Genomic DNA, 14921 nt, shown 5'->3' with positions numbered 1-14921 from the left:
CATGCCATATAGGTCATTGAATAATTATAAAATAAGGGCCTAGTAGCACGAGGGTTCCCTTGGTGCTAGGTTCGTGCAGCGCCGCATAAGAACGGTAGTTGAAAATCATTGAAAGGATGTTTTCCACATGTGCACAATATCGATTTCATAATTGTTTGAGCACTTGGCATCCACAATATGCATAAATCATGGAAATATTTAAAGGTATCAGAAATCCTGGATGCACAACAATTGTTTTCATTAGGACATTGACCCATGTTGAGTGAGAGACAGGGCACCCTAAGCCATAGGCTAGTCGTGGGGTCTAGGGAAAAGAGAAGTAAGGATAATGGTACATTCCTGTATATGATTAAATGGTACCTTGAGTGGATTTTGTGCGAAATGTTTATATGTTGAGCGACGCATCGAGGGGCCAATCCCCAAGGTGTAGGAGAGTCGCAGAGAGGTGGCGGTACTCAGCCGTTGGAGGACCCCCTACGTCTGTGCTTTGTGCCATTAGGCAATGTGTAAGGGACTCCCTCTGAGGAGTAGTGGGTGAGAGAAGAGTGGACTACAAATAACGTATTACAAACGCAATGTTTAGGAAGGCAGAGATTTTGATAGACGCTCCTGGCATCCGCGAGGCCGAGGGGTTGTCTTGTGCGTAGTGACGAGGCCCGGCTAGTGCATGAGCCAGTGCCGGCCTGGTTTTTGGTCCATTAGTGGTGCATCTGCTGGGAGCCGCTTAAAAGTGGCGGTCCTCGAATCCTGGTTGTCTAGGGACCAACTAGTAGTTTATGCCAAAGGATACTGTAATTGATCCGTTATTTATCGATAAGCATCATCTAGCAGAAATCCAAAAGCAAGAGAGAGATGAAAGAGCTAGGCGGCGTGCTGAAATTTTTAGGAGATATTCCCCTAAGCAGAGCGGTGCTGAACCCTTACGAGGGAGTGGATCTAGTGGTCTTGGGGCCACAAGCAGTAAGTTAGGAGAAGGTGGAAGCCCTAGTGCTCCCCTTTCTTCCATAAGCCAGTCTACATCAAGTGCGGGAGGTGTAACCCCACCGTCCCCTATTCCTAGTGCAAATCCAATCCTCGTCATGGCGCAGCCTATTGCAATTCCAGCAGGAACGATGGATTTGCCGGCTCTAGGTTACCCGCTACCCATTTTTAATGGGCTAGTTGAGGAAGATGTGGAACTCCACATTAGGGAGTTTCAAAAGCTGATGTTTAACTGTTGCATTCAAGAAGAAGGACATTTAATGATGTTCTTCAATATGACTCTCAAAGGAAGAGCTGCTATATGGTATCATGGTTTAGAAGCCAGAACCATATTGAATATTGATTCATTTTATGGAGCTTTTCGAAGGGAGTTTGCCCTTGAAAGGGGTGGGCAATATTGGTTGTGTGTACTCAACGTGACCCGCCAAGAACCACACGAGGATATTCGTGCTTATGCGAAGAAAATAAAAGAGGTTTTCCGTAAGTTGGACACCTCTATTCCTATCCCCGCAGCTGCCCAATTGCAATATTTCCTACATGGTTTGGACTTTAATATCCAATTGCAGTTGAGTAGTGTCCCCTTGGGGGATATAGATACTGCCATTACACGAGCACAAGAGGTGGAATCCCGACTACAAGCAGCCTATGCTTCTCGAGGCAATTCGAATATGGGTTTAGCATTGGGAAACAATATGGCAATGGGCAATGGCCAATGGCAGTAGTGGCCAAGGGATAGCAATGGCTAACCCTAATGGGAGAGGGAACATGATGCAAAATGTCCCTTTATTACCAGCTCCCCCTAGCATGTCTATGCATACAGGCAGTCAAATGGCTCCAAATGGTGGAGGCCAGACGGTCAATTCTAACACCATGCCTGTGGCTCAACAACCAGTGCCTAATCAAATTGTTAGGCCAATGGAACGACATGGTAATGACCAAGGCTATGAGTCGAGTGCTTCCAATGTTCTTGGCGAGGTTAAGGACATGATGAAGCATTATACCGACATGATTACGGAGCAGTATCGACAAATAGCCGTTGATGTCAACTTCCTTAAAAAACAACAAAATTTGATAGGAAGTAGATACCCAGAGGAGGGTGCACCTTCGAGGTTTAGTTGCAAATGGTGTGGTGGGCAACACTATCCAAGAAATTGCCCAAATGTTAAGTGCGACATTTGTGGAAAATCCAGCCATTTAGCAGCTACTTGCTGGAGTAAGATCAGTTCCCTCCAGCGAGGAAGTCGGCAACTAGGGCCTGTTAATCATCGTGCCCAAGGAAATGATTCCCAGCGAGAGGACGGACCTAAACAAATACTTCAACGACCAAAGAGCTACCAAGTGGTAGTGGGGTTAGTTTGATTGAGGCTGTACGCGTTAACGATGCTGAAACCTCTAATCTGCGAGCTGTTCTTACAAGAGGTCAAAAGGGTAGAGAAGCCGACAAGGATAAGCCTGTCGACGGAAACCCTAAACAAGGCGACAAAGGAACACAAGTTTTGGATCCTGCCATGGAAGGGGGACCTTTGAAGCCCGTAGAAAGTAAAGCCGATAAGGAACCACCAAAGAAGAAGGTGAAAGTTAAAAAAGAGGCAATAAAGCCGATTCAGCGACCTAAAGAGCAGATGGTTTGGCGTGAAAAGCGAGCTCTATCAAACTATCATGAATTCGATTTAGCGAGATCTCTTTACGAAGTCAAGCCGGATGTGAATCTTTTACAGCTTATTAAGCTTTCCCCAGGAGTACGCATGGAATTTAGAAAGATCCTACATACCGGGTATATCGTAGAACCTTTGGGTATTGCGCGAGTTGGTGATGACTGGTTCGAGCATGCTGAGAAGCATTGCCCAAGGGTTGCAGCCTATATTAATGGGATATTAGTAGATTATGCCATTGTCGACACGGGATCATCTGTTAACATTATGAGTTCTGAACTGATGGAAAGGTTGGGTCTTGCGATCCAGAAAGATACCTCCACAATTCTCAGAATGGCAGATGATAGTTTGAGACAGCCGAAAGGCTGCATTACTAAGGTCCATGTCACTATTGCAAATGTAGAATGCCTGTTGGACTTTAGGGTGATTCGTTTTGCAGGCCGTCCAAGTTACCAAGTATTACTCGGACGACCTTGGATCTTGCAAGCGGACTGCCAAGTGGATATACCCGCCGGTCGGCTAATATTCGGCAAAGGTGCCCAGCGTGTGGTGGTTGATGCTTATCCTGAGTCCCCGCAGAGTGAGAGAGCTCCTCTATCTTCTACAGAATTGGAGACATTAGAAGATTTATCTGCCAGTGAGACATCATCGAGTGATGAGTCCAAAGAGGGATCCACCACGGAAGACATCTATCAGATCACTTTGAACGAACCGATAGAGGGCCAAGATCGTATAAGAGATGCAGATGTTATTGAGCTAGACCTTAGTACGCCTTATGATTCGCGGCCAATCAAATTAGGTTCTATGCTCAGCACAACAGAAAGGGAGGACTATGTGGCCTTGATCCAAGAATTCCGTGATATCTTTGCCTGGAGTTATGATGAGTTGAGAGGCATTCCTCCTAGTCTTGCTGTTCATACAATTCCGTTGAAAGAGGGCAGTCGTCCTGTATGGCAGAAAGTAAGGCGTATGCCTTCCGAACTAAGGGACGAGCTGTTTGAAGAGTTACAAAAGCTTCAAAAAGCGGGTTTGATTTTTCCTGTGCAACACACGGAATGGTGTTCGCCGGTTGTGATAAGAAAGAAGAAGAATAATCAAATCTGATTATGTGTAGACTTTAGGGAGCTGAATAAGCAGACAGTTAAGGACTACTACCCGTTGCCATTTATTGACCAGATTTTGGATCAATTAGCGGGTAGGGAGATATATTCGTTTATGGATTGCTTTGCAGGATACAACCAAATGGCAATTGCAGAAGAGGACAAGTTGAAAACAGCTTTTATCACTGTATTTGGTACTTTTGCATACCATGTGATGGCCTTTGGTTTATGCAATGCATCTTGTTCGTGGCAACGAACAACAGATAAGACATTCGGTGACATATCCCCTGAAGAGTTGAAGGTGTTTATTGATGACTTAGGGGCCGCCACCGTGAGAGGAAGGCAGTTGATCATTTTAAGAAAATGCTTCGAGCGCTGTAGACAATTTTGCATCGCCCTAAACCCACGGAAGTGTGTTTTTGGAGTACCTTATGGGCTATTGCTGGGTCATGTGGTCAGTTTAGTAGGAATTGCAACAAACCCCGAGAAGGTTAAAGTTATAGTTGCCATGGGTCCACCACGCACTCCGAAAGAAGTTCATAGCTTTCTATCTTCGGTTGGTTACTACCGTAGATTCATCAACGTCTTAGCAGAAAGAACGTTGCCGCTTACAAATTTATTGTCCTTTAGCTGTTCGTTTGTATGGGGTGACCCTTGTAAGGTAGCATTCGAGGATGTGAAACAAGAGCTAGCAAGAGCGCCCGTTTTAAAAGCACCTAAAAGAGGTGAGGTGTTCTATATATTTTCAGCAGCCACCATGTATAGTATCAGCTGTTGTTTAGCCCAAATTTGGGAAGAGAAGTGGTACCACCCGATTGCTTTTGCTAGTCGAAAGCTGGGGGTATCCGAAATCAATTATACCTACATGGAGAAGTTGCGTCTAGCGATGGTCTTTGGGACCAAGAAATTCAGGCATTATATTCTCTATGAGAAAGTCGTGCTTTATACGAAGGCGGAGGGACTTCGATTATTGATGAATAAGCTACAGCCGCCTGATCGTCTAGCAAAGTGGTTGATCACTTTGCAAGAATTTGATTATGAAATCAGGAGTAAGCCACCAAGGTTGCAAGGCATCGTGGAATGTCTTGTGGACTTTGGGGAGCCTAAAGAATCTATGGCTGAAGGTAGTGACATGGAGTTGTTATTTAAAATAGATACGGCATCTATTCCCTCCTGGTATGCTGCAATAACACATTATTTATCAACAGGAGAGGTGGGATCCGAATTATCTAAAGCTGAGAGAAGGAAAATTAAGCAGCAAGCGTTAAAGTTTGCTTTGATCGCAGGTACATTATATCGGCAAGGGGTTGATGATATCTATCGCCGGTGTGTGATGCCTGACGAGGTGCCATTCATTTTGGAAGAGTGCCATGATTCTGCTTGCGGTGGCCATTTTGCTGGACGGCTTACAGCACAAAAGGCTTTAAGAGCAGGTTATTGGTGGCCTGCCATCTTCCAGGATGCGTTTGCGTATGTTAAGAGATGCGATATTTGCCAACGACATGATAGTCGAGAGAATAGGAAACGACCACTCACCCCTATTATGGAGATAATTCCATTTGAGAAGTGGGGAATAGACTTTGTGGGTCCTATTACTCCGTCATCGACTACACAAAAGAGGTACATCATTGTAGCAACTGACTACTTCACAAAGTGGTCAGAAGCACGTGCAACAAGGAAAGATGATGCTAAAGAAACTGCTAGTTTCCTTTTAGAGCAAATAATATGCCAGTTTGGTTCGCCGAAAGAATTAGTGTCAGACCGCGGAACCCATTTCCTAAATAAGGTGATTAAAGGTTTGACAGAGATGTGGCAAATCAAGCATAACAAGACAACCCCATATAATCCGCAAGCCTATGGGCAAGTTGAAAGCACCAACAAGCAGCTTGTGGGCATCCTGTCCAAAATTGTGTCGGAAAAGAAACGGGATTGGGATAAAAAGTTATACGTGGCAGTGTGGGCTTATAATACGACCTTCAAATGAGCCACTGGCCATACCCCGTTCAAGTTAGTATATGGGGAGGAGTATGTCTTGCCTTTAGAAATTGAGCTGCCGACTATTCGGTTTGCCATCAATCATTCTTTGAGCGATGAAGACGCACTTTTTGAGCGCTTGACGACACTGGCACATTTAGATGAGCTTAAGCTGCAGAGCTTATTGCACCAAGAAGTGGCAAAGCGCCGAATGAAGCAGCTACATGACCTCAAAGCTAAGAAATACACCTTCAAGAAAGGACAGCTTGTTCTGTATTATGATGCACGACGTGAATTATTTCCAGGCAAGCTAGAGCCCAAATGGGCCCTATAGGATCGTTAGAATAGGAAAGAATAAATCCACAGTCTTGTTAGCTGACCTTGAGGGGATAGAATTTAAAAATAAGGTTAATCTTAATAAGATTAAACCTTATTATTTCTGATTGCACTAATGCTATGACTGCCTTGCAGGTCTAGGCGAGATTGATCAAACATCTGCAAGGAAATCATGATAGAGGTTGATGGGTCGTCTGATCCCTTATTTAGAACACCCATATTTGAAACAGAGGTATCATCAGGGAAAGCTCATTTGGTGGAGCAAAGGATACAAGGTGATTGAGCAAGAAGGCGGGATATTTATTTGGGAGATCAAGGTCTTCTGCATCACTGCCTACAAATTTTGACGAGCATCCCTGTTGAATTTAATGATGATGGAGGGATGGAGCCTACAGTCCACCTGTTGAATATGCTGAATTTTGATTACCATAATTACGAGTAGAGTTCCGGATGGCGGGATATGTAAACCCTTTATGGACGTACACCTTGTACTTTGATGGGGTGTCTAGGGGTGCATGCAAAAAAGGAAGTGTAGGAGTTGTCAACCGAGACCCCCGACGACGCATTGTCATGAAGTTAGCTGCTTATCTCGGGGCGAATTTTACCAATAATATGGCAGAATACAAAGCCCTGATAATGGGTTTGAATATTGCAAAGAAGGGTGGTATCCGCCAGTTATTGGTGAAAGGGGACTCTCAGTTAGTTTTAAATCAACTCAATGGGACGTACATGGTACGAAACCCCATCCTTTGCATGTACCATCATACTGCCATAGCCCTGCTAGACGAATTTGATAGAGTGTCTTTTCAGCTAATTCCACGGCATTGGAATCAGTTTGCCGATTCTTTGGCTAATTTTGTGTATGAAAAAGACCTCTTCTTTAATTGTGGCCCTTGTCCCTATATATCTATTGATGGTGAGACACGACCTGGTCGTTTGTGGGGTATGCTTTCTGAACATGCCCTCTTTGGCAGACGATGGTTGATCTGGGTGATGCAGAGGGCAAGCGAGACTCATCTGCCTTTATTATCTTGGACCCACAGACTGATTAGACGACATGTGATGCGAACACCTCTTGCGATATACGCAGGAGGGATGGGTCATAATTTAATGCACCTAGTTTAGGGCTACAAGCCCTGTTCCCCTGGGAATGGTATGCTTTGATGTCTATAATAGTTGTTTCCAGGAGGATGTTATGCATAGTATTGTTTGATTTCATTAGGCCAAGAGGGCCGATTCAGTTTTGTAGTGAATGTTTGATTTCATTAGGCCAAGAGGGCCATTTCCCTGTCTAGTGCGGGTGCGTTTAATCGGGTTTTTGTTTTACGTGTTGTGCTGGACAGGTTTCGTGTTCGTGGAATTTGGTGGAGCCTAGAGGAGCCTTTGCTGCGATGGAAGCTTCTTGTGGCAAATGCAGGTGATACCTCTCCTTTACGAGTACCTTTCTTTCCTGTTATATGTGTATTTGTACTTGTCGAGGGGGTACATTTTTGTTGGGGACCGGCAACCAAGGCATGAAGTCCCAGGTTTAGGCTAAGTATGTTTGAGGGAGGTCAGAGTAGTCATTGCCTCCCATAAAGACATTGTCAGGCATCGAAAGACCTGTTTTAAAAGGAAGTCCTAGTGGCCCTGTTTTGCTAGCCTACTAGGCAGCCGTTCTAGGAGTTCTTGTTAGTAGTGAGGCAGTTAGAGAAGCCTGCCAGAAGCTAATAATGATGATGCCAAGAAACTCTGTACATCCTAAAATATGAATATAAATACGAAGGTGTGTAAAAAGGGGTTCTAACCCCTATCCCAAGAAAAAAAAAGAAATGAAAATATATAAGCAATTGATCATTGCCTTGCGAAGGCCTGGTAGGTTCCTGGGGACGAATCAGACCCGGGGCCGATACCTTGTCTTCCTAGGGGTGGCTTCTTGCTAGAAAAAAACATGACAAAACAAGAAAGGTTGGAGCGAAAATAAAAGTGAGCGTTAGAAAAGGATTAAGTGTCGCCTTGCGAGGGCTTGGTAGGTTCTTGGGTGCCAAGATAGGTCCTGAGACCGATGCCCTGTTCTCCTTGGGTCACTACGCTCAGCTCCCTCCTTTTACATGCCCAAGTATGTTCATCCAATACAAATCCTAAAAGAAGACATGTACTGAAAGAAAATACTCTTCTATCAGGCTATAGGAGTCCTCGCCTTGTAGGAGCTCCTAGTTGTGTTGTCTTTAGTTGGTAAGTAGTGCAGACTACCACTTAGGGCAACCTCTTTGATAGGTTTTTTTAGTTTGGCTATGTTGGAGCAGCTGGTTAGTGACTCACTTCGGATCTTCTATTAGATGATGCTAGGCCTACTCCTTGTGGATGTCATGCCTTGGTTCTGTCCAGGGGTAGGGGGAGCATTGTGCTGAGTTTTATTATATATTTGTTTTGTATCAGTTTGATGCTTCTTTGGTTGGTTATGTGTAGATATGTTCGTGGATTCGACGGGCTGAGTCGCCCTATCCCGTGGTCTCCAATGAGAGCGGAATTTAGGTGACGGGAAGTGCTTAAAAATAGCTAAAAATTATGAATATCAAGGGAAAAATATTCAATATCAAAGGCGGCGGCTCGATCTAGGACGATTTTAAGTGTCAAAGTGCTTTAAAGATGCCCGAGCGACACTTGTTGATTTTTCATAATTTTTCAGATAGTTGTGCAGGTTGGCAAGAGTTACTGGCCAATGCGGGATGCCAAGCCAGACGCCCAGGATTTTTCAGAGCTCAATTCGGAGTCCGGACGGGGAAATGGTCACAAAATGGTCAAGATATGAAAATGTGGACACTTGGGAGGCCAAATTTGAGCATGCCTTTTGAGTTTGGACCCCCCCAAAAACTTTTATGCACCTTATGAAGCAAAAAATGTGGAGAGAGAATGAAGAGGGACGAAAAAACGTGATCAACAGAGGGCGCCGTTTTTTTCGCCATGGATGGAGAGAGGGCATCATGGATGTTACAAACACCCTGCCTAATGGATTATGGGGCTTCATTCCCTCCAGTCTGTGGATCTTATTGCTGTCCTTCGCTCATCAATTGATGGCCTGAATGCTGAGATAGAAATCTAGTCTTTCTCTCTCCTCCCTCTCTCTCTTCTAAGGGGGAATTCATGTGGGAAGAAGAAGGAAGAAGAAAGAATGATGGAGGCTTGTCCGGCATGGATCGGATTGCTCCACGGGCTGGAAATGGTGATTTGTGATTGTGCTGGACATGAAGTGCTGCTGATTTTCAGATTTGCAGCCATGGACATGAAACCCAAAACACGCAAATAAGCGGTAATTCAATTTTTTCAAAGGAAATTTGAGATTTCATGGCTTTTGATTGATAAAATGTTGTTCATGTGGGCTAAAAATTGTCTATGTTGCTGTTTTCCATGAGTACTTGCTGATCATAATCAAAAAATCAGAAAAATATGCATCTTGTGGCTCAAAATAATACACTAAAACACGTAAATATGGAAAATCAAGGGAAAATGATATTTTTGGGCATAAAAATGAAAAAATGAATAGGAACACCAACTAAATTTTTATTTTTGTTGCAAGAAGGAACTAAGGACCATAGCCCATAACCTATTTTGAATTTTTGGTAATAAAATAATGCAAAAAATAAGGAAAAATACAAGGAAAATAGAGAAAAATCACTAAAAATAGGGGAAAAATATATTTTGGGCTTCGAAAAAATAAGGATAATTAAGAGCAATGTTTGTGAATGTTTGTGGGGACTGAAGCATGAGGATTTGCCTCAGTTCAACCCCACCTTCTTGTTCTAGTGTGTTTTTCCCGCTTTCTACACATAAAATGATGGCAAAATACCCTATAAATCTATACAACAATGCAACATTTGATCGATGGGAGGGTAGAGTGGTTAGAATGTGTCTAAATGTGGAGTAAAATGATGACAAGATTACTATTTTTGTTTTCATGCCATATAGGTCGTTGAATAATTATAAAATAAGGGCCTCGTAGCACGAGGGTTCCCTTGGTGCTAGGTTCGTGCAACGCCGCATAAGAACGGTAGTTGAAAATCATTGAAAGGATGTTTTCCACATGTGCACAATATCGATTTCATAATTGTTTGAGCACTTGGCATCCACAATATGCATAAATCATGGAAATATTTAAAGGTATTAGAAATCCTGGATGCACAACAATTGTTTTCATTAGGACATTGACCCACGTTGAGTGAGAGACAGGGCACCCTAAGCCATAGGCTAGTCGTGGGGTCTAGGGAAAAGAGAAGTAAGGATAATGGTACATTCCTGTATACGATTAAATGGTAGCTTGAGTGGATTTTGTGCGAAATGTTTGTATGTTGAGCGACGCATCGAGGGGCCAATCCCCAAGGTGTAAGAGAGTCGCAGAGGGGTGGCAGCACTCAGCCGTTGGAGGACCCCCTATGTCTGTGCTTTGTGCCATTAGGCAATGTGTAAGGGACTCCCTCTGAGGAGTAGTGGGTGAGAGAAGAGTGGACTACAAACAACGTATTACAAATGCAATGTTTAGGAAGGCAGAGATTTTGATAGACGCTCCTAGCCGCGAGGCCGAGGGGTTGTCTTGTGCGTAGTGACGAGGCCCGGCTAGTGCATGAGCCTGTGCCGGCCCGGTTTTTGGTCCATCAGGAAATTTTCCAATCTGCACAATAGGATGTGCAGTATCATCACCAGTCTCCACAAATCCTGGTTTTTCCATTTTCCTTGCATTCTCCATCCATTCTGCATGACCTGTCATGTGGTTTGATGCACCTGAGTCAACATACCATACATCATTGCTTTCTTCTACACTTTTCACAGAATTGTTCATGTGCTGCACCATAAACAAGTGCTCATTTTTGTCATCACCCTGTCTACTAGAAGATGCATAATTCCCTTGTTGCAATTTTCCATTCATGATGTCATTCTGCTTTTTATAGCAGTCTTTAGTCATATGACCCATTTTACCACAGTAGTAGCATTCAACATTGTTGTTTGCATTTTGGCCTCTTTACCATCCACCACGACCTCTTTGGCTCCCCCTGCCTCTAGAGTTACCACGTCCTTCTCCATAGAACTGGTTTTCTTGAGTTTGCTGCATATTCTGATTTCTACCACGGCCTCCAAATCGGCCTCCTCTACCTCTGCCTCTACCTCTTCCAGCATTTGAGTAGAAGACAGCTTCTTTTGAAGTTCCTCCTGAAGAAGATGCACCACCATTTCTTTGCTCCTCAGAAATTAGAAGAGCAATCAGCTCCTCAAAATCAGGAAATCTTTCACGAACTGAAATGGATGTCCGAAACTGTGCATAATCCTTTCCTAGACCATTCAAGGTCACAGAAACTAAATCATCATCTTCCACTGGCGACCCGATGGAAGAAAGTGCATCTGCAATCTTCTTCACCTTCATGTGGTAGTCATTGATGCTCATATTTTCTCTTTGCACATTATGCAACTCTTGCTTGAGCTGCATTTTCTTGGCTTGCGTATTTGTGCTATACATTTTTTACAAAGTATCCCATGCCTCCTTTGGCGTACTTGCATCGTGAATATGCACAATCATAGAGTCTGAAATGCTGATAGACAGCCAATACATAACTTTCCTGGCTCTCTCATGCCATGCTTTAAATGCCTGCATTTGCTGTTGATTGGGAACATCAGGAAGAACTGATTCTTCTTCATTTCCTGCAACAGATTCCCAATATCCTTTTCCCATAAGGAAATTCGTCATTCTAAACTTCCATGCTTGGAAGTTGTTCTTGTCAAGCTTTTCAGTGACAATCTGTGAAAGAGAATCAGACGCCATTACAGAACACTGCAAAAAATTCTGTCACTGCAAAAAACACAGCTTCACCCTCACAAGGGAAAATCTGCAAAACTGGCGAAAGTGGTATTTGACCACACAGTCACTTCCTAGTGACGATTTTGCATAAATAGGAACCAAGGATGATTCTGTAACTCCCAATGTCTCTGCACACAAGCATACGATGCAATTTCTGTGGTAACTGTTCACCGACCTGTAGAACAGTGGTCGCATAGCATAAAACAGGGCTTTTTCCTGAGTGCGTGCAGAAAACTTCCGTCTCCAAAACAGGCCCCGAAATGGCCTCAAATCAAAAAAACAAGGTCGCAAGGCTAAAGCCTCTCCCGCAGCATATAATGCCCTCTTGCTTCACCGCGAAGGGCGTCTCAACCTGAGACAATGCACTCCTGCACTTTCCGGCTGTGCTGCCTGCTGCAGAGACTTGCTCCCAAAACAGAAAATGAAAGCAATACTACTCCTCTTACCAGAACACCGCGAGCTTGGCTTGCTTCCTTGAGCTCCTTACCACGAACAAGGCTCTGATAAGGAAGGAGTCTCACTTGTAGCTTTCTTGCTTGCACAATGGGGGAATACACACAGAGGTGGAGGTTGAAAATAGTTTTCCTCTTTTTAGTTGTGTAAGCCAAAAGAACTCACTTACAAAGAAATAGAAGAACCCTATATATGGGTCTCAAACCAAAGACAACTAACTAAGGTGGCATACTAACTGAGCCACGAACTAGAGTAGATAAGGATAGCTATCATCTAGCTATTATTCATGGGCGGTGTACCAACCGCATCTACAACTGACAAGTCGGTGACATAAATGCACAACGATCACCCTGGCATATCACGAGTGAAGCTCAATATCTCAACAGTTGGCGGCTCTCATACACCACCCATGCTCTACATCCATAGGCCATCTGTTACTCTCATAAACTCCACGAACTATGAGATTAATCTCTGAACCATGATCCACCAAAGAAACATAAGGCACCTGTTTCTCTCCAATTTTTACCATCGTCTCTGTAGTTGCCCTAGCCCAATGACTCCGCGAAAAGTGACTACGCAGTATCAAGACAGGCTCATCAGTTTTAGCATAATGCATAGGCTGAACCCTCTTCTCTATCTGTGGAAAAATAGAAGCATTCTCAACCATAACCTCATCCTCATCCTCATCCAACTCCCCAATCAAAACTCCCTGTATATCAGTAGTAGGAAATACATGTCTTTTCCTCTTCAAGACCTCCTGAAACTGATCTTGAAACTCTCTTTTTGAGATGCCCAAAACCTCAGAAATAGTAAAAGTCACATCACTGCCAACTTTTAGGTGGATTTCACACCTCGAATGCGCAGCAATACGACAACGTTGCATGAACCTAGCACCGAGAAACCCTCGTGCTACTAGATCCTTTTTTTTAATTATCGACCAACCGAAATGGTATGCATAAAAACCAACAAGCTTTTCATCATTTCATTCAGCATTTAAACACCTTTTCATACACTCTACCCCCTCACCGTTTAGATTGTGCATGGTGCATATGTTTAGGGTTCATTTTCCATGTTTTTATTGTATAAAAAGCAATAAAAACTCACTAAAACATAAAGGTAGGGCTGAACTGAGGCTATACCTCATACTTCAGACCCCCCATACATCCACAACCATGAAACTTATTTTTCCTTAATTTTCGGCACTCAAAATCTATTTTTCCCTATTTTTTTTCATTTTCCCTATTTTTCTTGTATTTTTTGCAATATTAAATGACTAAAAATAAAAAATGAGTTGTGGGATGTGGCCCTTAGGTTCATTTGTAGAAAAAACACAGATTTAGTTGGTGTGTCCTATTATATTTTCCATTTATATCTCAAAAACACCCAATTTTCCCCATATTTCGCGTGTTTTACGGGTTTTACACTATTAATTTCATCCACAACACTTACGATTTTCTGATTTTTTGATTTCAAATAATTGGAAGATATTGCAAACAACATTATAATGCATAATCATCCCATGGGAACAAATATTCATGAAGCAAATTGCATAAAACATCAATTTCCTTTGTAAAAATGAGATTACCGTTCCTTGTGGGTTGCGGGTTTTTTTTTGCCATATCTCGGGATTGATTTCCAGCCACCATTAATTCTCATGACAATCCACAATCAGCAATCTTTCTTTCTCTCGCACCATGGAGCAATCCGGTCTTCATTGGACAAGCATCCGTCATCCATTCTTCTTCTTCTCCTTCACCACATGAATCTGCCTTTAGAAGAGAGAGAGGGAGGAGAGAGAAAGACTGAAATCAGAATTCTTCATAGAGACCGCCATTGGAGGAGAAAAGCACGGCGATAGAGTCAGCATCCAGGGGGGAATGAGGCCCCATGATCAACTGACATGGTTGTTTGCAAGCAGGAGATGGCATGATCAACAAGAGAGCGCAAATTTCGGCGCCCTCCTGCTCACGCCCTCTCCACATTTTGATGCATGCTCCCTCACCCAAACTTTCATGTGACATTAAATTTTGGGCTCCCAAAGGTCACTTGCCCATTTTGGCCAAATTTTGTCCGGTCCTTCGCATCTTGACCGGTTTCTTGGCCATTTCCCTGTCCGGACTCCGAATTGAGCTCTGAAAAATCCTGGGCGTCTCGCTTAGCATCCTGCATTGGCCAGTAACTCTTGTCAACCCGCACAACAGTCTGAAAAATTATCCAAAATTAACAAGTGTTGCTCAGGCGCCTTTAAAGCACTTTGGCGCTTAAAGTCATTCTAGATCGAGCCACCGCCTTCGACGTTGAATATTTTTTCCTTGATATTCGTAATTTGGAGATGGCATGATCAACAAGAGGGCGCAACCCTCTTGCTCACGCCCTCTCCACGTTTTGATGCATGCTCCCTCACCCAAACTTTCATGTGACATTAAATTTTGGGCTCCCAAAGGTCACTTGCCCATTTTGGCCAAATTTTGTCCACCCCTTCGCATCTTGACCGGTTTCTTGGCCATTTTCCCGTCCAGACTCCGAATTGAGCTCTAAAAAATCGTGGGCGTCTGGCTTAGCATCCCACATTGGCCAGTAACTCTTGTCAACCCGCACGAC

Source organism: Lygodium microphyllum, chromosome 25 (genome assembly GCF_053477565.2).
Source record: "Lygodium microphyllum isolate KBCC chromosome 25, Lygodium_microphyllum_v1.1.10, whole genome shotgun sequence".
Classification (NCBI taxonomy): Eukaryota; Viridiplantae; Streptophyta; class Polypodiopsida; order Schizaeales; family Lygodiaceae; genus Lygodium; species Lygodium microphyllum.
This window is presented reverse-complemented; position numbering follows the sequence as displayed.